Genomic DNA, 25,325 nt, shown 5'->3' with positions numbered 1-25,325 from the left:
TATATGCAGTACTGGTGAAGTGCCTGCCCCTCTTCTGTACTCCATCACACTGCCCCTATATTTCCCATCGCACAACACCTAACTAGCTGCTTTTTAATAGCCTGTTTACTAGTCAGTCCCTGCCCCCTTCCCCTAGTCTGTGAGGCCTTCTAGGACAGGAACAGTGTCATCATCAGGACTGAACCCCTAGTTCTTAGCACCCTGCACTGCACAGAAATAGGTGCTTAGTAAGTGACAAGGTAAATGAAACCATTTGTTTTTGGAAAACAGTAGTGCATCTTTTCTAGCTACAGCCTTATCTCACAAATTAGGCTTTGCTCAGGCTGTGATTTAAGCATGATGTTGCTTTTCCACCATCCTTTCCAGGCAGGGAAACCAAATAACTTCTCTGGCCTTGAGGATCTCACAATCTAACCAAATTTTGCCAAATGTTACCTTTCTAAAGGCCTCTTGGTAGCCTCTCTTCAGAGCACTTTATCAGGAGTTGACATTTTTCCTTCTTTCTTTCTTTCTTTCTTTTTTTCTTTTTCTTTTTTTTTTTGGATGTGTGGTCTGGTTGTTAAGATTAGCAAGCTACTTTAAACACTACTAGGATGGTGTCTCAGAGGTCAAATACTTTGTTCCCTCAGGTTGGTAAGGTCTTTTGAAAGATATCTGAATATGAAGTAAAAGAGAGCTCTTTTTCCTCGAACATCTTAGTTTATTGTATTTTGTATTTTTGTTTGCTTGTTTGTTTGCTTTAGCGGGGGAGTGCTATAGAAACTCCAACCCAAGGCCTACCCACGATTCTATTTCTGCTTTTCACCAGAGGATAATTTAATTGGAAAAATAGAATTAAAAGTTAATATGAGTCTTTCCATGAACTTTTTTAAGTACTCCCGTATTCGTTGTGTCAGTGTTTACTTGACTTGAGACACAGCTAAGCTACAAAAGACATGGAAAATAAACTGTGAGGTCTCTCTTTTCAGATATGGCTTTACGTGATACTCACTACTAATGGGGTAGCACTTAGAAGCCATCGGAGGAATAGTAGAGTTGAAGACTTGTAACAAGCTTGAGAGATCATCTGGTTTCTTCAGCTTTGGTGCAATGTGTAATCCACCAAGGATCAGTGGTTATTTGCACTTTTTTAGAGTTCTATAAGAAACAAATATGCCACATAACCCTCAGTTAAACATTCTGGCAATTTATCACAACAACAAGCAAAAATTGTTTTGGATGATTAAGTGACACCTTTCCTGCTTCGATGTAGGTACAGTTTATCGTACTGTGATGTTTTGCTGCAAGGAGAACAACTAATCCCTGTTCTCTTTATAGAAAGTATTCATGCCCTTTAAGACCATAAATAAAATGACTTCAATCTTCATAATCTCCAGACTAAATAAAATCTAATTCATTTCATTGTGTCTCTTTAATTTTTCCTCTTTTAATCCTGTTTAAGGATCAAAACAGGAACAGCCCCAGAATCTACTTTCTCTGTTTCTGGTCCTCAGAGCTACTGGATACTGATACAAACTAGATCTTCCAACCCACAAAGTCATTATATCATATTCACAACTGCCCATGGGTGATTGCCTGATAAAATAAACAAACCAAAACAAACAAAATCCACAAAGAACAGGTATACAAAAAATTTTGAAGAGAGAGACTCCATGTGTTTGTGTGTTTGTGTTTCATTAAGGCTTAGAATTTAGCAGACATGCAAATTTTGTGGCATCAACTCTGAAGGAGACAATTTAAAAAGTGGATGACAAGAAATTAAGTGCAGCTAATTTAAAAATATCAATTTGATGAGAAAAATAACTGGGCTTTCAAATTCCTAGAGAAAGGCAAATCACTATCAGTCAGAATTCTTACCAGACAGAAGGTTCAACAGTATAAGGCAGTTACGGTAGAGTAGAAAAGAGGGAACCAAGGTTCATATTTTGTTTGATGTTGGGTAAGTCTCTTAACCTCTGTTATTCTATAGTAAACATCTATAAGTGGTACCCCAGGTTACAATTCTCCTTCCTTGGAGAATGGCCCTAATATGCAGGGGTTAATAGGCTACCTGTGGTCATATTCATACTATGGGATCCTGATCCAACATTCCCACACAGACAGAGACAAAAAGTGAGTATGCAAAACCAAAATGCACAAATTAGTTATGGTAGAGAGATATGGGTGATTCCTTTATGCTATGAAATGCTATGGTAACTATATTTATGCAACAAAAAAGCCACAGTGATGGAAAGTTTTGTTTAAACACTGGTTCTGTTAGGCCATGAGTATTACTAGTATAGTTCTACAAATCAGAGGGAAAAAAATGTTCACCAAAGGTTTTATTGCATCAGCATCTATGAGAAACAGACTTGGTGGCAGCAGACTATGAACCTATGGATAAATGTGTCCTAAATTATCTCTCTCCTCCCCCTCCCCCCTAACACACAAGTTGAATAACCTTGTGTGCTGTACCTCACATCTTTGTTATCATTACTGGTGTAATCAGTTGTGAATGTAATCAATCTATTGAATGATAAAACATAGTAAATTAAATTGGTATGTTGTGCTTAAAAACTTTTTCTCCCAAAGTATGAATCTTTCATGGCTAAAACAGTTGAAAAATTCATGCTGTTGAACTACAGCTCCACAGCTGGGCCTCCATTCCTTCCTAGTAACCCTTTCATCCATCCCTAGAGAATACTGCCTGACTTCCAGGTTCGTCAGACCTCTTCTCCCAACACCCAGAGCCACCAGCTTTTCCACCATTGCAAACCAAATCTTACCTCAAGCAGGGGAATGTAAATAGTGCTGAGATACCTGGGCAAAACACTTCATTGCAAGTGTTCTTCTAACTTAGTGCCACATCTGTCTCTCCTAATTGGGTCTTTGTTTTCTTTGTGTTTGGATATATATATTAATAATGTATCAAGTTCTCCAGCCCTCTCAGAGGCCCCTGTTTTGTTCTGGGAACAGAGTCTAATCTCTAAGCTTCAATCTAAAGCTTGTGATCCTGCTACCTGCAAGCATAGCATCCTATCTGGTCTCCCTGACTCTGGAATTGCACTCCCACCCCAATCACTACTATCAAATCCATCTGAGGACGACCTGCATCTGAAAAAAAAAAAATTCTGACTTCTAAAAAGGCACATGGATGAATTACATACTTTCTTCTACAGAGGTAAGGTCCAAGAATCAGCATTTTACAAGCTTTCTATATTCTGAACAACAATTCAGTTCAAGAGATATTACTCTACACAGCCGCAGGAGAGATCTTCCTAAAATTCAAATCTGACCACCTCACTTCTCTGCTTTAAAACTTCCTCTTTTCCAATCTGGATGCCCTTTTTATTTCTTTCTCCTACCTTATTGCTTTGTGTAGTACTTCTAATACTATGTTAAATACGAGTGGTGAGAGGGGCATCCTTTCCATTTCCATTTTTAAGGAAAAGCTTTCAACTTTTCTCCAATCAGGATGATATTGGTGGTGTGTTTGTTATATATGGCTTTTATTGTGTTGAGATGCTTTCCTTCTATACCTAATTTGCTGAGTGTTCTTAACATGAAGTGATGTTAAATTTTGTCAAATGCTTTTCAGCATTTATTGAGATAATCATATGTTTTTTGTCCTTGATTTTGTTGATGTAGTGGATCACATTTATTGACTTGCATGCATTGAACTGTCCTTCCATCCCTGGGACAAATCCTACTTGATCATAGTATGTAACTTTTTTGACATCTTGCTGTATTCTATGTGCTAGTATTTCGTTGAGGGTTTTTGTGCCTATGTTCAGCAAAGATATTGACCAATAGTTTTGTTTTTTTGTTGTATCTTTGTCTGGTTTGGTATCCAGGTGATCCTTGCCTCATATAATGAATTTGGGAGAGTGGCATCCGTCTCAAGTTTTTGGAATAGTTTGACAAGCATTGGTATTATTTCCTCTCAAAAGGTTTGGTAGACTTCAGCAGTAAAGCCATCAAGTCCTCTCCTTTTCTTTATTGGGAGACTGCTGATCACTGCTTCAATCTCATTGCTTGTTATTGGTCTGTTCAGGTTTTCTATTTGTACTTGATTCAGTCCTGGTAGTTTGTATGTGTCCAGAAATTTGTCCATTTCCTCCAGGTTTTCAAATTTTTTGGTGTATAGTTGTTTATAATAATCTCTAATGATTCTTTGCATTTCTGTGGTATCAGTTGTAATGTCTCTTTCTCATTTCTAACTTTTGTTATTATTTGTTCTCTCATTTTTTTAGTTAGCCTAGCTGATGGTTTGTCTATTTTGTTTATCTTCTTGAAAAGCCAACTTTTTTTCATTCATCTTTTGTATAACAGATGACATGATCCTATATAGAGATGTTTAATGACTCTACAAAAAAACTCTTAAAGTGCATAAACAATTTCAGTAAAGTTGCAGGATACAAAATCAACACATAAAAATCATAGCATTTTTATACACCAACAAACTAACAGAAAAAGGAATCAAGAAAGCTAGCCCATTTGCAATAGTTAGCAAAAAATAAAAATACTTAAGAATAAAGTTAACTAAAGATGTGAAAGATCTCTACAATGAGAACTACAAATCACTGTTGAAAGAAACTAAAGAAATCACCAAAAGATGGAAAGACATGCCATCCTCTTGGATTTGAAGAATTAACATTGCAAAAATGTCCATACTACCCAATGCAATCAGTCACAAATCAATTGCAATTCAAATTGTAATTGGGATTCAATGCAATCCTAATCAAAATGCCAATGACATCATTCATAGAAATAAAAATGAACAACCCTAACATTCATATGAAGCAACAAAAGACCCCAAATAGCCAAAGCAATCCTGAGCAATAAATAAATAAATAGAGCTGGAGTCATAATATTACCTGACTTCAAATTATACTACAAAGCTATAGTCACCAAAACAGCATGGTACTGGCATAAAACAGACATTCAGATCAATGGAACAGAACAGAGAACCCAGAAATCAAACCCCATGCTTACAAGCAACTGATTTTTGACAAAAGCAACAAGAACATACATTGGGGAAAAGACTGTCTCTTCAATAAATGGCTCTGGGGAAACTGGACATCCGCACGTAGAAGAATGAAACTAGACTGGTATATCTTGTCATATACCAAAATCAACTCAAAATGGATTAAAAACTTAAATATACATCCTGAAATTAGAAAACTCCTAAAAGAAAACAAAGGAGAAACACTTCAGGAAGTAGGACTGGGCAAAGACTTTATGAATATGACCCCAAAAGCACAGGCAACAAAAGGAAAAATAAACAAATGGGATTATATCCAATGAAAAAGCTTCTGCACAGCAAAAGAAACAACAGAGTGAAAAGACAACCTACAGAATAGGAGAAAATATTTGCAAACTGTGCATCCAGCCAAAGATTAACCAGAATATACAAGGAACTCAAACTACTTAATAGTAATAAAACAAATAACCCAATTAAAAATGGGCAGAGGAGCTGAATAGGCATTTCTCAAAAGAAGATATAAGAATGGCCAACAGACACATGAAAAAAATGTTCAGAATCACTCAGCACCTGGGAAATGAAAATCAAAACCACACTGAGATATCTCACTCCAGTAAGACTGGCTATTATCAAAAACATAGAGAATAACAAATGCTGGTGAGGATGTGGAGAAAGGGGAGCCCTCCTGCACTGTTGGTGGGACTGTAAATTGGTGCAGCCAGTATGGAAAACAGTATGTAGGCTCCTCAAACAACTACAGATAGAACTGCCATGCAATCCAGCAATTCAACTGATGGGTATATACCCAAAGGAATGGAAATCATCATGTTGAAGGGATATTTGTACTCCATGTTCATTGCAGCTCTGTTTATGACAGGCAAAAGCTGGAACCAACCTAAATGTCCATCAACAGATGACTGGATAAGGAACATGTGGTATATATATACACAATGGAATACTACTCTGCCATAAAAAAAAAGAAATACATTCACAGTAACAAGGATGAAATTAGGGAAAATTATGTTAAGTGACATAAGCTGGGCACAGAAAGAGAAATACCACATGACGTTGCTCATAAATGGGAGCTAAAATAAAAATAAGAAATAAACAGATAAATACAAAAAGAAAGATACAATCGCAATATGCTGAGGTCTCAAGAGAACAGAACTGAGGTTACCAGAAGTGGGAAAGAGGGAGATGGAAGGGGGAAATGGAGGAATTGGTAAAGGGCCATGAAAACTGGTTACATTGTATAATGTTGAATATAATAATTATCCTGCTTTGAGCATCATATATTGCACACAGGTATTGATATTCAATGCTGTGCCCCACAGATATGTACAATCAACTATGTTCCAATAAATAAATACATAAATAAAAAAATTAATTAGAAAAAATATTATCTTAAAATATTCAAATTAAAAATAATAAATAAATAAACTTCCAATTCCTCATTATTCCTAGGTTTAAGTCCAAACTGCTTAAGGAAGCTTTCATGGTATTTTAGGACCTGAGTCCTGTCTACTTGTTCCTCCTCATCTCTTATGTTCTCTGTCTGTCCAGTAATATTTCATTGCTGGTAGTTTTCTGTGCCCACCACACTGGTGCAAACCTCCCATGCCCTGTTTACCTGGTGAATGTCTGTTCTTCATAACCCTGCTCAAGAGTCCTGTACCAACCCTATAAAGCCTTTACACCACACACACACACACACACACACACACACACACACACACACACACACACACACACACACACACACACACACACAGTCTCCAGAGTTAATTGTTCTCTATCTGTATTATGTACCTTATTTTGTTTTTGCCTTTACCTCAAATAAACTGTATTTCTCTTATTTATTTATGCATCTCCTCTACCCACCTCTAATCAATGCCCCACACTCCACTAGGCTGTGACTTCTTAGAATGCAAGGATACTTAATAATAGTGGTTTAATATTATTAACCATTATAATTACTCTTAATAATCTCTGTACTCAGAGTCCTCGCACATGATAGGTGCTCTATAAATGTTGATCTAAGGCACCCACATTCTTTCCAAACTCTTACATGCACTAATCTACAAACAATCTTTCATTGTCTTAGCTCCTGTCTTCCATGCATGCTACTTTATCCATAAAGTTCTCTTATTCCACATAGAAAAATTAGGTTTATATTCCAAGTCCTTCTTCCAGCACACAGTTTGTCTTTTTGCACCCTTATTGTGATTATCATGCTCTGTTTAACATTATAGTTAATTTAGGACCTATAGTTAAACTCATCATCACAGGTTCTGGTTATTACCTGGGACAATGACTGCCACATGGTAGATGCTCAACAGTTATTTATTGAATTAATTGAATTGTATTTATTTATTTTATTTATTAATTAATTGAATTAATTGGCCATAGACACAGTGATCTTTTGTGAAGTTCATGAAATCCTATTTGGTCACAAACCTAAAAATGTTTTCCTTTATTCGGCAAGTGTAGAAAACAACATGTGACATTGATGTCAAAATATAGTATATTGCTTCTCACTGTCAGTTCCTCATCAGATGGTTCAATAGGATCCATCATTTTAGGATTTAATAATTCCTTTAAAACTTAGTTAATTCCAAGCCTTCAGGGTACACAGGCCACCATTCAGGAAGCATATTTTTTTTTTTTTTTTTAGTTAGCCTTGCTAATGTTTTGTCTATTTTGTTTATCTTCTCAAAAAACTAACTTTTCATGTCATTGACATTTTGTATTGTTTGGGGGGTCTCTGTTTCATTTAGTTCTGCTCTATCTTAATTATTTCTTCCATCTACTAATTTGGGGGTTAGATTGTTCTTGTTTTTCTAGTTCTTTGAGGTGCATTGTTAGGTTGTTTATTTGACAATTTTCTGTTCTTTTGATGTAAGAATAAACTTCCTTCTTAGAACTGCTTTTACAGTATCCCACAAGTTTTGGTACAATGTGTCTTTATTTTCATTAGTGCCAAGAAATTTTTTGATTTCCTGTTTAATTTCTTCTTGGGCCCATGGATCAGTGGCATGGTGTTTAATTTCCATGTGTTTGTACTGTTGCCAGAGTTTTCTTTGTTATTAGGTTCTAGTTTTAATCACTGTTGTCTGAAAAGATACTTGAAATGATTTCAAATTTTGTTAATTTGTTGAGCCTTGATTTGTGACCTAATATGTGGCCTATCCTGGAGAATGTTCCATGTGCTGATGAGAAGAATGTATATTCTATAGTTGTTGGATGAAACATTCTGTAGATATCTGCCAAGTCCAATTGTGTAGTTTAATTCCTGTGCTTCTCTGTTGGTTTGTTGCCTAGATAATGTGTCCAATGCTGAGAGAGGTGTGTTCAGGTCTCCAACTATTATTGTATTAGGGTTAACCTCTTTCCTTGGGTCTAATAGTGTTTGATTAATATATCTGGGTGCTCTGGTGTTGAGTGCATATATATTAATGATTGTTATGTCTTCTTGCTGAATAGATCGCCAGAAATCAACCCACATTCTTTGAATTTTGACAAACGCAACAAGAACATACATTGGGAAAAAGACTGCCTCTTCAATAAATGGTGCTGGGAAAACTGGAAATCCATATGTAGAAAAATGAAACTAGACCCATACCTTTTGCCATATGCCAAAATCAACTCAAAGTCTTTAAGACTCAAATGTAAGACCTGAAACTATAAAACTTCTAAAAGAAAACATAGGGTAAACACCTAAGGAAGTAGGACAGGGAAAAGACTTTATGGATATGACCCCACATGCACAGGCAACAACAACAAAAAAATAAACAAATGTGATAACATTAAACAAAAAGCTTCTGCACAGGAAAAGAAACAATTAACAGAGCAAAAAGACAGCCTACAGAATGGGAGAAAATATTTGCAAACTATGTATCTGACAAGGGATTAATATCCAGAATATACAAAGAACTCGAACAACTCCACAGTAAAAATACAAATAATCCAGTTAAAAAATGGGCAAAGGAGCTGAATAGACAGGTTGCAAAGAAAGACATAGAAATGGCCAATAGATACATGAAAAAATGATCAACATCACTAATCATCAGGGAAATGCAAATCAAAATCACACTAAGATATTATCTCACCCCAGATAGACTGACTATTATCAAAAAGACAGAGAATAAGAAATTTTGGTGAGGATGTGGAGAAAGGGGAACCCTCCGACACAATTGATGGGACTATAAATTAGTGCAGCTATTAGGGAAAACTGTATGGAGGTTGCTCAAACAACTGCAGATAGAACTACCATACAAACCAGCAATTCAATTGCTAGGTATATACCCAAAGGAATCGAAAGCATCATGTTGAAGAGATACCTGCACCCCATGTTTATCACAGCTCTATTTAGAATAACCAAGAGTTGGAACCAACTTAAATGTCAGATGACTGGATAAGGAAAATGTGGTACATTTACACAATGATGTAATACCCTGCTATAAAAAAGAATGAAATCCTGCCATTCACAGCAACATGGATGAACTTAGAGAAAATTATGTTAAGTGAAATAAGCCAGGCACAGAAAGAGAAATACTACATGTTCTCACTTATATGTGGGATCTAATAAAAATAAACAAACAAAAAAAGGTACAACAATCACAATAATTCATTGTACTTTCTAAGAAAAGAGAACAGAACTGAAGTTGCTGGTGGTGGAAAAGGGGGAGAGGGAGGGAAAAAGGGGATTAACTGGTAAGGGGCCATGAAAATTGATTACATTGTATAATGATAAATTTAAAAAATAGAAAAAAATTAATTTTAAATGGATACCTTTTGATGTTTTTATTGTGCCCTTTAAAAATAATGATAAAATATTAGACTTAATTTAACTTGCTTTGCACCAAAAAGTGTTATGGGATTTTAAAAAGGGTGGAAAGGACATGAATTAACAGTTTCTTGAGTTCCTACAATGTCCTCAGTGTAACCCAACAATATAGGCATTCCTGTCCCTCCCCACAGGACAATGCAGTTGTGATATCTATTCCCACTTTAGAAATTTAAAAAATTGAAGCAAAGAAATATAAAATGTATTTGTCACAGTTACTCAACTCATAAGTGGAAGAGTCAGGATTCAAATTTAAGTCTGACAGCCACTGAGATTATATGCTTTCCAGTAAACAAACTGCATTACCTTCCTTGGAGCTCTCAATCCTTTCCTAGTTTCAAGAAAATCAATAAAAATAAATTGGAAGACAAAGTTTTTGAAACAAAGAGATTAATTTCTGAGCTTGTATGTGTGTATTTTCAACTTTTCAGTCTGTACTATTCGTTCAACAAATAGGTATTGAGTGGTCTCTGTGTGTAAGAGACTGTGCTGGGAGCTGGGAGTACAGTAAGTTCAGAGACTAGTACAGTCCCTATCCTCAGAGAGCTTACAATACAGGGGATAAGACTTTAAAAATTAATTACAAAGCAAATTATTTATTACTATTTGCAGTCAAGAATGCAAAGGAGACAACTAGGAGGGTTCGGTTCCCCTTACTAGACAGCCCATCATCCCCCACAAGAAAGAGAGAAAGAGAGAAGACCAGGGTACTCTGAAACAAAGAAAGTGGACCTGGCCTACTCTGTATGTCACAGAAGGTTTCCCTGAAGATGTGCTTTTAAGGTAAGATCTGGAAGATGATAAAAAGCTGACCAGGCAATGGATAATGAAGAGAGAGCATGAAGATAGAATAACATGTGAGGATTTCTTGGGACAGGAAAGAACATAACATTTTAGAAGAACTGAAAGAAGACAAAGGTAGGCACAGGACTAAGATTTGCATTGTAAGCTACTTCAAGTCAGAGCTGGGTCCTGCCACCTAAGGTAAAGAATATGCCCACACTCAGTTGCAGAGAAAATAGGGATAGCTCCTGAGGTGAACAACAAAGCAGGTACATGCCACAGTTCATTTACCCTGGAAACTAACCCAACATTGCAAAGAACCCCAGGGACTTCAACCTGAGTCATCAAAACCATCCTGGGATTCCAGTGAACATCAAGGCTCTACCACCATATTTTCTAATGAGAACTGCCCGATCCTTTTCCTAATGTCTATGTTTTAATTGACTCTGAGAGTCCATCAACTGAAGTAAACCTAGAAGGGTCAGCCTGCTTACTTCCTAGGTGAATAATCTATTCTCTGGAAGTTTTTCATTCAGTCATTAATGGTGGAATGCAATCTCTCAGGGCCACACAGTGTAAAAAAGGGCATAATTCACTGAATAACTATATCGTTTTCTGAGTCTTAGTGACCTGAACAATAAAGAGTCAACACAGTGCTGGCTTATGAGGATTAGACTGCAAACTGGAGTTGATCAGACCCTCAAAGAAGTCATCAAGGAAGAACATATTTAGATATGTTAAAGTTGTAAGTCAAGGCCAACAGCAGAACAAGGAGTATAGCCTTTCAGACCAATCAATTCCCAATTCCAATTCTTAAAAAAATACTGTAAAATGATGAGAAACGAGAAACATGACATGAGTGATCATTTTTCTTAAAATTCAAGAGAGAAATTAATTCAAATATTGCTCTGCTTGAAGTGCACAATTAGCAAGGTTTTGGAATGGTCCCAAGTGACAGTTTCAATCTTAGCTCTTCAAATAAAAGCAGACATATTTTTAGACAGTAGAACTGACTAAGATGTAAGTGGTTTGCAGTTAAAGTAATTGCATATCTGGCGGTGGTAAGTGAATTACAGGAGTGACAAATGCGGGTACTTAAATAATTTGAGGCAAACAACGTCTCCCTTCTGCACGTAGCAGATTCAAATAAGCAGAAGTCAGTAAAACATCTGCCTCATTTATTCTGTTCTTGCCTACATGGCTGAGGCCCGGTTCCCAGTTTGAGCTGAAGTTATCTAAGCACATAAGACAAGCAGCAATGCCCTCCAACAAACCATCCTGAAAACAGTGATATGTCAAGACTGATTTCTGGCAGCAGTTAGCTCCATTTTCTTAAAAGGAAAAAAAAAAAAAAAAGGATAAAAGCATCCCTGAACATGCAATATTTAACCTTGACAAAAAGGTTTCTTTTATCACCATTTCAATGGGAAAGGACTCTGCTGTTCGAGAAATATGAAGAATACCACTTTAATGACATGTGTTCTCCCCTCTACCCGCATGACTTGTCATTGCCAACTCTTCATGTCAGCATACTTTCTGTCCTTCAAGGTTCACTCAAATTCCACCTTTTCCTTCAACCCCTGTCACAGTGCATCACCCACTCTCGCTTTCTGTATCCCCGGGTAATAGTCTAGTGCTTATCATTCTGCATTCTATTACCTATGCAGGGATCCGTCTGTCTTCACTAGTAATTTATAAGGTCCTTGAAGACAGGGACCAGGGTCCCCATTCCTCCTCCAATATCTAAAATAGTTTCTGACAATAACAGTATTAATGGAAGCTTGTTGAATTAGATATCAGAATTAAAAACCTTCTTTAAGCCAATCACCCTGAGATTTTTGGTTGTGTCAACATGTGTAGTGAAGAAACTATTTTTGAACCATCCAACTGACCCTCTTAGTTGGAAACCAATCACCCATGGTGCAATTATGCTGTAATACAAGCCTAGGGGTCTACATCCCTGAGTCTCTGTGAATCATGTTCTTTTACAAGGTCCCCAGCTGCTGTGTTTAACAAATTCATGGCTGGATAGGTTTGGGGGTTGTTCTGCAGCCTGTCTATGAACAGAGCTTCTATGTTAAAAGAAGACAATTCTTAATTTGGGGTGGAGACTTTTCTATAGGTTGGGGAGAGCAAACAACAAAAATTGAAAAAAAATTCTGGCATTTGCCTTTTTAAGTTCACAAATATCTATTTCTTTTGAAAATATCAGCCTAAACAGCACTAACCCGCGCTATAGAATTAATGGAGAATGTAAATTTGTTTGATGTGTATATTTTTAATTATCACAGTCCTTGCACCAGTTGCATTAAAATATGCAACCTGATTATTGATTAAATGCTTGTTTATGCATTCGGTTAGGATAATAAGTTATGTTGCTTCATTAGCAACTCTACAGCTGGATCTCTGAAATATGAAATTGGATCAGCATGGTATAACTTTTTGTTAATAAGATATGCAGAAAAGGTAGCAAAGTGTACACTCTGAGTATTAAACTTGGAGACTCAATCAGCATAAAAGTGTGATTATGTAAGTACAAGGCAGAATCAATGAAGTGTACCATATGAGCATACAGTATTTTCAAATTACACCCCTTTGTCACTAACTTTATCTGGCACACTACAAAACTGAATCAAAAAGTAGAAATAAATACCTGTCCATGTGACATTTTGGGGTCTTTCATAAAAGGAAGTTCTTCCGATCTTGTTTTTTTCCTCTTGAGATCTTACTTGGCAAAATACCAACATTTAGTAAAATTGGCAAAGTTGTATGTAAATATATGCATAATTTAGCTAAAATTAGGCATCAACCCCCAAAATGAATTTTTAACACCCTTTTGAAACTTTCTTTTTGATTGAAGGAGGTAGGAACTTTTCACCTCTCCACCTAAAAAAATACTTTTTTGAAGGTTACTCATTGTCAGCCAGTCAGGAGGCTTTATTCTACCAAAATACGATTACGTACTTAGGAACGCGATTATTTTCCTTGAGAATAAATGATGCAGTAGGGCCACAGTACTTTAACCCAGGTATTGGTCTTATTTATTCGGGGAACAATCATGGGGACAAAGAAAGCAGACTTCTTTCCTTCTTTCATCAAAGGTATTGCTTTGCCACCATCACCCTCTCTTTGACCTCTACCTTGTACATCACTGGTATATACAAGGGTACTTCAAAAAGTTAGCGGGAAAACAGAAATACAAGATAATAAGAGTGCTTCCAAGAACTTTTTGAAGACCCCACATGCATACAGGTGGATGGAAAACTAAACTTTATCCCAGTCTGGGGAAAGATAGGAGTACAAATAAAATTCAAATATCTTAACACTTTCTCCAGCCTGGACCATCATATTACAACATTCCTATCCTAGGATTTAAATATTCATTTTAATGGTAGTTCTCAGATATCTAAAATTTAAAAATACTTAAGATAATCACATTCTATTTTATATTAATACTTATTTTCTCCTTACCCTTCTTTTTTGTAAATTAGGAGTTCTCTGTCAAATTAATGATAATCATTGTGTAAAGATGTGGTAGTAATTCCTAGCTAAAATGAATTTTTTAATTGAAAAATAAGACTAAAATAAGACTGTGGGGTACAGAGTTGAATACCAATACCTGTGTACAATATGTGATGATCAAATCAGGGTGATTAGCACGCTCATTATTACATTTCTTGTGTCCATTAACAAATTTCTCACTAGCCCCCTTTCCTCTCCCCCTTTCCCACCTCTAGTAAGCACAGCTCTGTTCTCTCCTTCTGAAAGTTCAACATATTATTGTGATCTTTGTATCTTTCCTTCTTTCTTTTTTTTTACTTATTTGTTTATTTTCTAGCTCCACTTACGAATGAGGAGATGCAGTATTTCTTTCTCTGCCTGGCTCATTTCACTTAACAAGTTTTCTCCAAGTTCATCCATATTGCAGTGAATGGCAGTATTTCATTCTTTTTTGATGGTTGAGTAGTATTCCATTGTGTATATGTGCCACATTCTCCTTATCTAGTTGCCTGTCGATGGACATTTAGGTTGGTTCCATACCTTGGCTATTGTAAATACAGCTGCGATAAACATGGGAGTAAAAGTATAGCTTTAATATAATGATTTCCATTCGTTTGGGTATATACCCATCAGTTGAATTGCTGAATTGAATGGCAGTTCTGCCTGTAGTTTTTTGAAAAACCTCCATATTGTTTTCCATAATGGCTGCACTAATTTACAGCCCCAGCAACAGTGTAGGAAGGTTTCCCTATCTCCACATCCTCAACAGCATTTCAGCCTTTCTAACTGGGGTGAGATGATATCTCAATGTGGTTTTGATTTGCATTTCTCTGATTATTAGTGGTGTTGAGTATTTTCCATATACTTGTCAGCCATTTGTATATCTTCTTTTGAGAAATGTCTATTCAGCTCCTTTGCCCATTTTTTAACTGGATTCTTTGTTTTTTATTAATGTTAAGTTGTTTGAGTTCCTTGTATATTCTGAATATTAATTCCTTCTCAGATGCATAGTTTGCAAATATTTTCTCCAATTCTTTAGGTTGTTTCTTCACTCTGTTGACTATTTCCTTTCCTGTGCAGCAGCTTCTTAGTTCGATATAATCTCATCTGTTTATTTTTTCTTTAGTTGCTTGTGCTTTTTAGGCCTTATTGATAAAGTCTTTGCCTAGTCCTACTTCCTGAAGTGTTTCCCTATGTTTTCTTCTAGGAGTTTTATAGTTTCAGGTTTTATATTTAGGTCTTTATTCCATTTTGATTTGATTGTAGTATATGGCAATATATATCGGTCTAGTTTCATTCTTCTACATATGTATGTCCAATTTTCCAGCACCATTTGCTGAAGAGACTCTCCTTTCCCCAGTGAATGTTCTTGATCCCTTTGTAAAAAATAAGTTGGGAAGGCCTGGAGGAATCACCCATAGTCGCTGCAGCTGCTGAGGTGAGCCAAGACCCTTGCAGAACCAGGGCCCAGTATAAGGCCCCAGGGGGAATTGAAATGCACACAGCCCAGTAGCTGCCAAGGTGAGCCGAGACACTTGCAGCACCAGGGTCCACCGTAAGACCCTGGGGGGAAGGGAAGTGCACAGAGCCCAGTAGATGCAGAGATAAGATGAGACATGCGTGGCACTGTGGCTCAGTCTAAGGCGCCAGAGGGAAGTGAAGTGCACACAGCCCAGCAGCCACAGAGGTGAGCTGAGACCCTTGTGGAACCAGGGCTCAGTGTAAGGCCCTGAGGAAAAGGGAAGTGCACACAGTCCAACAGGTGCCGAGGTGAGCTGAGACCTGCTCAACACCAGGGGCTCAGTTCATGGCCACAGAAAGCTGGAACAGGAGCTAAGGTGGTGTAATATAGATACCACCACACCTACTGTCACCACAAGGACAATTCACAAACACAGTAGAAGCCAGGGCCACTCTACAGGTAACTTCCCACTCACTAGATTACACCAATATAAGAGGAGTCACCAGTAGAGCCTGCAAATAGAGGAGGAAATCTTTATCCTCATAGCCAACCCAGAGTAACAGAAGAAACAAGTCCCCTACCAGATGACTAAATATGAATAAAAAATTACTAGAACTACAAATAAACAAGAAGATAGGACATCACCAAAGGAATATAGTAATGCTCAAATTCCGGACCCCATAGAACAGGGAATCTTCAAAATGTCTGAAAAGGAGTTCCAAGCAATGATCTTAAGAAAGCTCAAAGAAATAAAAGAAGACTCAATTAGAGAGCACAATGAAACAAGATAAAATATCCAGAATATGAAGGAGGAAATTTACAAAGAGATTAATACCTGAAAAAAAGAGTGTAGTAACACCTAGAAATGAAAGATACACTCAGTGAAATAAAAAGCACAACAGAGAGTTTGAGCAGCAGACTAGAGGAAGCAGAAGAAAGAATTTCAGATCTCAAAGATGGTATTTTCAAAATAACCCCGGCAGACTGAAAAAAAGAGAAAAGAATTAACAATAATGAAGAAAATCTAAGAGAGATTGCAGACAACCTTGAGTTCACTAACATCTGAATTGTGGGTATTCCAGGAGGGGAGAAGAAAGGAAAAGGTACTGAAAACCTATTCAAGGAAATAATAACATAAAACTTCCCAGGTGTAGGGAGAGATGCAGACCTTCAGATCCAGGAAGGTCAAAGTTTCCCAAACAGATTCAATACAAAAAAATCCTCTCCAAGACACATTATAGTCAAATTTGCAAAGCTCAAAGACAAGGAGAGAATTCTAAAAGCAGCAAGAGAAAAGGGTCAAGTCACCTATACAGGAATCCCCATTAGATTAACAGCAGACTTCTCAACTGAAACCCTACAGGCCAGAAGAAAGTGGAATGATATATTCAAAATACTAAAAGAAAAAAAAATTGCCAGCCAAGAATTCTTTACCCAGCAAGGCTCTCCTCCAGAAATGATGGAGAAATAGTGTATTTCCAAGACAAACAAAAATTGTGGGGGTTCACCACCACATGACCAGCCACACAAGAAATTCTAAGGGAGTCAAGCACCTGGAATCAGAACAATGATGATCACTATCATGCATACACAAGAGAGAGCAAAACCTGCCATGAAAACAAAAATGCTGGAGAGAGAGAGAAAGAAGCTAAATCATGGAACCTCAAATTGCCAACTAACACTGAAGAAGAGAAACAAAAGGGGAAGTAAAGATCAAAAGATATTTAAAACATATAAAGGAAAAGCAATTAAATGACAGGAATTAAACAATACTGGTCAATAATTACCCTAAATGGGAATGGATTAAACTCCCCATTCAAAAGGCACGGATTGACTAGATTAAGAAGCTAGACCCAAGTATATGCTGTCTTCAAGAGACCCATCTCACCTATAGAGACACACACAGACTAAAAGTGAAGGGATGGAGAAAGATATACCATGCAAATGGAATCCAAAAATGAGCAGGAGTAGCTATTCATATATCAGATGAAATAGACTTTAAACCAAAAAACATAAAAAAAGACAAAGAGGATCAGTATATAATTACAAAAAGATCTATCCAGCTAGAAGACATAACAATCATAAATATATGCACCCAATACTGGAGCACCCAGATATATAAAGCAAACACTCAGACCTAAAGAAAGAAAAGGGCCCTAATACATTAATAGTAGGTGACCTGAACAACCCTCTCTCAGAATGTGAAAGAGCTTCCAGGCAACAAATCAACAAAGAGACACAGGATTTAAACTACCCCTTAGACCAACTGGACCTGGCAAATATATACAGAACATTTCACCCAACAAGTAAAGAATGTATTTTATTCTCATCAGCACATGTAACATTCTCCAGGATAGGCTATATATGACGCCACAAATCTAGTCTCAGCAAATTTTAAAAAATTGAAATCATTCCAAGTATTTTTTTCAGATCACAATGGACTAAAACTAGAAATCAATAACAAGCAAAACCCTGGAAACTATACAATAGGCTCCTTAATGACCTCTGGGTCCAAGAAGAAATTAAACAGGAAATCAAAAAATTTCTTGAGACTAATGAAAATAAAGATACATCATACCAAAACCTGTGGAATACTGCAAAAGTGGTACTACGAGGCAAATTTATATCAATACCTGCTTACATAAAAAAAAGGAAGGATTTCAAATAAGTGACCTAACACTATGCCTCAAAGAACTTGAAAAACAACAATCCAATTCAAAAGGTAGTAGATGGAAAGAAATCATTAAGATCAGAACACAACTAAATGAAACAGAGACCCAAAAAACAATAGAAAAGATCAATGAAACAAAAACTTGGGTTTTTTTGAGAAGATAAATAAAATAGACAAACCACGAACTAGGTTAAGAAAAAAGAAGAGAAAAGACCCAAATAATCAGTATCAGAAATAAAGAGGGAGACATTATAAACAATACCACAGAAATACAAAGAATCATTAGAGACTATTATAAACAACTGTATGACAACAAATATGAAAACCTGGTAGATATGCATAAGTGTCTGGACACATACAAACAACCCAGACTGAACCAAGAACAGATAAAAATCTGAACAGACTGATAAAAAGCAATGAGATTGAAGTGGTAATCAGCAATCTTCTAACAAAGAAAAGCCCAGGTCTGGATGGCTTTATGGCTGAATTCTACCAAACCTTTAAAGCAAAATTAATACCAATTATCCTAAAACTATTCCAAACAAATTGAAACATAAGTCACTCTCCGAAACTCATTCTATGAAGCCAACATAACTCTGATACCAAAACAGATAAAGACATAACAATAAAAGAAAATTACAGGCCAATATCCTTGATGAACATAGATGCAAAAATCCTCAGAAAAATATTAGCTATCGGAATACAGCAATACATCAAAAAAATGATACACCATGATAAGTGGGATTCATCCCAGGGATGCAAGAATTGTTCAACATACAAAAGTCAATAAATGTGATACATCACATCAATCAACTCAAAGACAAAAACCATATGATTATCTCAATAGATGCTGAAAAAGCATTTGACAAAATTCAACATCCCTTCATGATAAAGACTCTCAAAAAATTGGGTACAGAAGGAAGGTATCTCAACACAGTAAAAGCCAACTATGACAAGCCCACCGCCAGTATCCTTCTAAATGGGGAAAAACTGAAGGCTTTTCCCTTAAGAACAGGAACTGCACAAAGATACCCATTCTCACCAATTCTATTTAACAGAGTACTAGAGGTACTAGCCAGAGCAATCAGGAAAGAGAAAGAAATAAAGGGCATCCAGATAGGAAAAGATGAAGTCAAACTGTCCCTATTAGCAGATGACATGATACTATATATAGAAAAACCTAAAAACTCTATCAAAAAATTCCTAGATCTGGTTAATAATTTCAGTAATGTTGCAGGATAAAAAATAAGTGCCCCCAAATCAGTTGCATTTATATTCTCCAATAATGAGCTAATAGAAAGAGAAATCAAGAAAGTAAGCCCATTTACAACAGTCACACACACACAAAACCTAGGAATCAATTAAACCAAGGAGATAAAAAATCTCTACGATGAGAACTACAAACCACAACTGAAAGAAATTAAAGAAGACACAGAAGATGGAAAGACATGCCATGCTCTTGGATTGGAAGAATTAACATTGTGGAAATGTCTATACTACCCAAAGCAATCTACAGATTCATTGCAATCCCCATCAAAATACCAATGACATTCTTCACAGAAATGGAAAAAACAATCTCAACATTCATATAGAAAAACAAAAGACCCTGAATAGCCAAAGCAATCCTGAGCAAAAAAATAAAGCTGGAGGCATAACACTACCTGGCTTCAAATTATACTACAAAGTTACAGTAACCAAAACAGCATGATACTGGCATAAAAATAGACACTCAGACCAGGGAAGCAGAATAGAAAACCCAGAAATCACCCCTCAGGCTTACATCCACCTGATATTTGACAAAGGCAACAAAAACATACATTGGGAAAAAAACCTGCCTCTTAAATAAGTAGTGCTGGGAAAATTGTATATCCATATGTAGAAGAATGAAACTAGGCATGCCTGTCTCGCCATATACTAAAATCAACTCAGAATAGATTAAAGATTAAATATAAAACCTGAAACTGTAAAATTACTAAGGGAAAATATAGGTGAAACACTTCAAGAACGAGGTCTGGGCACAGACTTTATGAACATGAGCCTGAAAGCACAATTAACAAAAGAAAAAATAAACAAATGGGATTATATCAAACTGAAAAGCTTTTGCACAACAAAGGAAACAATCAACAGAGTAAAACAACAACCTACAGAATGGGAGAAAATTTTTGCTAACTATGCATTCAACAAGGGATTAATATCCATAATATATAAGGAACTCAAGCAATCACACAGTAAAAAAACAAATAACCCAATTAAAAAATGGGCAAAGGAGCTGAACAGAAATTTTTCAAAGAAAGACATACAAATGGCCAGTATGTACATGAAAAAATGTTCAAAATCACTAGTTGTCAGGGAAATGCAAATTAAAACCACATTGAGATATCATTTCACCCCTGTTAGACTGGTTATAATAAAAAAGACAGAGAATAGCAAATGCTGGTGAGGCAGTAGAGAGAAGGGAATGCTCCTACACTGCTGGTGGTACTTAAATTAGTACAACCATGATGGAAAACAGGATGGAGGCTTCTCAAACAACTACAGACAGATCTTCCATATGATCCAGCAATCCCACTTCCGGGTATATACCCAAAGAAATGGAAATCATGATGTCGAAGGGATAACTGCACTCCCAAGTTCATTGCAGCTCTGCTCACAATAGCCAAGATATGGAACCAACCTAAATGTCCATTGATGGATGATTGGATAAGGAAACTGTGGTACATATACACCATGGAATACTACTCTGCTGTAAAAAAGAATGGAATTCTTCCTTTCGTAATAACATGAATGAGCTTGGACAAACTTATGTTGCGTGAAATAAGCAAAGCACAGAGGGATAAATTCTGTATGTACTCAGTCATAAGTGGGAGCTAAGAGAGAAAGAAGGAAGGAGAGAAAGACCACACTGTTGTGTCGTACTTGCAGAGGGGGAGAACATACCTAGGGATGCAAAGTGGACTGGGGAAAAGGGGATGGGGAGGGAGTTCAGGGATAATTCGGGTGATAATTGGGTGTGGGACATGGGGTATAATCATAATTTGTGGTAATGAGCATGCTGCCAGTATGGATCTTGCCATCATATCTTAGGCATGAGTGGTGACTATTTGCTTTGTACCCCAGGAATATTCATAACCAATAAAAAAATTGGTTGTAAGTATGTGTGTTGATTTCTGGGTTCTCTATTATGTTCCGTTGGTCCATGTGTCTGTTTTTATGCCAGTACCATGCTGTTTTGGTTACTATAGTTTTGTAGTATAATTTGAATTCAGATAGTGTAATGTCTCTGGCTTTATTTATTTATTTTTCTTATGATTGCTTTGCAAGGAGATTGAAGCAGTAATCAGCTGCTACCAAATAAAGAAAAGCCAGGGACCACTTGGCTTCTCTGCTGAATTCCATCAAACTTTTAAAGAAGAATTAATGTCAATCCTTTTCTAAACTATTCCAAAAAATTGAAACAGTAGCCATTCTCCCAAACTCATTTGATAAGGCCAGCATCACCCTGATACCCAAATCAGACAAATACACAATAAATAAGGAACTTTACAGGGCAGTATCTTTGATGAATATAAATGCAAAAACCCTCAAGAAAACATTTGCCAATAGAATACAACAGCACATCAAAAAGATTATACACCACAATCAAGTGGGATTCATCCCAGAGATGAAAAGATGGTTCAATATATGCAAGTCAACATATGTGATACACCACCACAACAAAATCAGGGACAAACACCATATATGATTATCTCAACAGATGCAGAAAAAGTATTTGACAAAATTCAACATCCCTTCACGATAAACACAGCAAATCGAGTATAGAAGGAAAGTATCTCAACACAATAAAAGCCATATATGACAAACTCACTGCCAACATTATCCTGAATGGGGTAAAGCTAAAAGCTTTTCCATTTAGACCAGGAACAAGACAAGACTGCCCACTCTCACCACTCCTATTCAATGTAGTACTGGAAGTACTAGGCAGTGAAATCAGGCAGGAGAAAAAATGAAGGACATCCAGATTGGAAAAGAATGAGTCAAGTTGTCCCTGTTCACAGATGACATGATCCTATATACAAAAAAAAATCCTATAAACTCCACTAAAAAACTCCTAGAGCTGCTAAACAAATTTAGTAAAGTTGCAGGACACAAAATCAATACACAGAAATCTGTAGCATTTTTATACACCAACAATGAAAAGCAGAAAAAGAAATCAAGAAAGCAAGCCCATTTACAGTAACTATCAAAAGAGTAAAATACCTAAGAATAAATTTAACCAAGGAGATGAAAGATCTTCATAATGAGAACTACAAAACACTGCTGAAAGAAATTAAAGAGGACAACAAAAGATGGAAAGACCTTCCTTGTTCATGGATTGGAAGAATTAATGCTGTGAAAATGTCCATAATATCCAAAGGGATCTATAAATTCAATGCCACCCCATCAAAATACCCATGACATTCTTCACAGAAATAGAAAAAACATTTCTAGCTAAAATTAAATCTAAACAAAGAGAGGAAAAGCTTTACTATTCCGTTAGTGTAATGTGATATGTTTTGTAAAGAATCCATAAGTAATTGTGTTCTCATAGCTTGCTACATATGGGACTCTGTAGCTGCAATATCGATATTCCTCTAACATTATGGGATACAACTTCAATAAACTTTGGTTTGGACTCATACATTGGCCATTTATTTATCTATGCCAAGCTACACTTTTATTTTTTTTTTAGTTATTTTTTTTTTTTCTTTTTCTTCCAATTGGATCTGGGTACATGCATTTCTTCTGTTTCCAGCCTTCTGAAACAGTCTTGTATAAGGATCAATTCAAAGATATAAGTGTAAATTTGCTGTTCTATTCCCTACTCCCCTGCCTGGATGACCCACCCCAGGGTGATGTTAGGCATGAAAAGCAATCCAAGTAGCAGGCTGGCTAAACTGTTGTAAATTACATGCACTGTATCAGGACAGTGAGCATCTTTTTTCCCAGTTCACATATTCTTGTGTCTGGGGTTTCTTTCCAAGCAGTGATGTCAGAGTAGACCAGTGACACAATGGGGATTTATAACTGCATCACTTTTATTGAACATTGATTCCACCAAAATCAGAGAGAGAGTCAACAGTACAGTATCTGGAAGTCTTCTCAGGAGTACAGGCTTTAATGCTTTTATACTTAGGTCCCCCTTTATGACAGCAGTTTTTTGTATTTTGCTTTTTTGCAGCATGTACCCCTCCCAAACTCCTTTCCAGAACTTTCCTCAATGAGGAGCTCATGAGAACATGTGTCACTCCAGCCCCAATTATTGTTTACTTTATTTACATGTAGGTTTCTCATTTTTAATGCTATTAACATAAAGAGGGAGACATAATGCTTAAGCAACATGAATGGACTACAGCAGTGTAGCTTTGACCAAGATCTTGAACTTCATCTATTCAGATTCTTATTCTGCTCTTGGCTGTCAGCATTCTTCTCATTAGGAGAATGCAAGTCATTCCCCAGTTCTGCTTATTCTGTATGTTTGTCTCTCTCTCAGGAAAGTCTCTTTCCTCAAGGCCTGGCTGACCTAAATAGTTTGTCCTCAATTTGCTAATTCAACTCATTCTATTTCTATTACATAACCCAAATCCCTTTACCCTCCTCCAACTCAAGACTTTCCCCCTCTGATCTACACTTTTCACTTAATATTAAGTTCATGTACTGACTAAATGAAAAAAAATTATGAATTACTAAGCCTTGTACATTTAATTTTAGTTTTTAATAAATGCAGTTACTAAATAACAAGACTAAACAGCATAATTATTATCTCAGATTTAAAAAAGATGTTTTGGAAGATTAAAAAAACATGATTGTGGATTTTTTCTAGTGGCAGCAATCCATACTTCTTAGAGACTACAAGAAAGACAATAAAATGATTAAAAGATAAAGCATTTAAAACTTAAGAACTTCCTCATTTTTACTCTAAAATGGTTTTTCAAAGTTCATTAAATATTTTCAAATATTAAATATACATAAATCAGAGAAAAAGACATGTAAGTTCCAAAAACTAGTAAAAGTAGTAACTTTACAAAGCACATACTTAAATTGTATAAAATAAAGTGTGAGATTAAATTATAAAAAAAACCGAAACAATAAAATCACTTGAAAAATGTTAAATGGCCCTTCCAAATGATTGCTTAGACGAAGAAAACCAAAATGCCAAGTACAAGCTATCTGGCAAATTACGATAAAAAGAATGCATGCTAACACATTTGTACTACCATCAAAACTGTACAAGAGTAATTCAAAAAGTTCCTGGAAAAATTCGTATTATCTTAATACAAATTAATTGTATTTTTCCATGAACTTTCTGAGATACCCTTTTATTTAGAGGAAAATTCACAGCTTCAAACAACTTTATTAATAAATGCCATTTTTTTTCCTTAAAAATTTTACTCAGCATTTTAACCATGAAGCTAAAAATAAAAACAGTAGTAAAACATTGAGAAATAAAGACTCTATGACTTAACACAAAAACAAAATCAAAAGCAGGAGGAAGGAGACAATAGTGATAAGAGTAGAAAGTAGTAATTTGGAACTGGTTGTTTCTTTTTTTTTTTTTTTTGTCTTTTTTTGTGACCAGTAAGGGGAATGCAACCCTTGGCTTGGTGTCGCCTGCACCGCGCTCAGCCAGTGAGCGCACAGGCCATCCTTATATAGGATCCGAACACGAGTGAGCCACGGGGTCGGCCCAGAAGTGGTTATTTCAACATACCAACTAAATAGACAAATCTCTGGCAAATTTAATCCTCCAGCACCAGTAATAAAATAGTTGAGGGGACAGGCTATAACTGCCATAGAACATTCTTTTTTAAAAACACTACTCATAATATAATATTATATGGTATGAAGTTCTCGAAGAAATAGATAATAATTTTTAAAAAATTATTAAAACTGACTCAAAGTAGAAGATCTACAGTAGATGTGGAAGAAATTTAAAAAAAAATTGTCAAAGAACTACCACAATAATAGCACCAGATTCCAATTGTTTTAAAGAAAATTTGTTTCAAATCTTCAGTAAATGTATAATTTTTATACTATTAGGTTGTTCTAGAGCATATGTATA

The sequence above is a fragment of the Cynocephalus volans genome, chromosome X, assembly GCF_027409185.1.
Source record: "Cynocephalus volans isolate mCynVol1 chromosome X, mCynVol1.pri, whole genome shotgun sequence".
Lineage (NCBI taxonomy): Eukaryota > Metazoa > Chordata > Mammalia > Dermoptera > Cynocephalidae > Cynocephalus > Cynocephalus volans.
The sequence above is the reverse complement of the archived record's forward strand: the minus strand, read 5'-3'. Positions refer to the sequence as shown.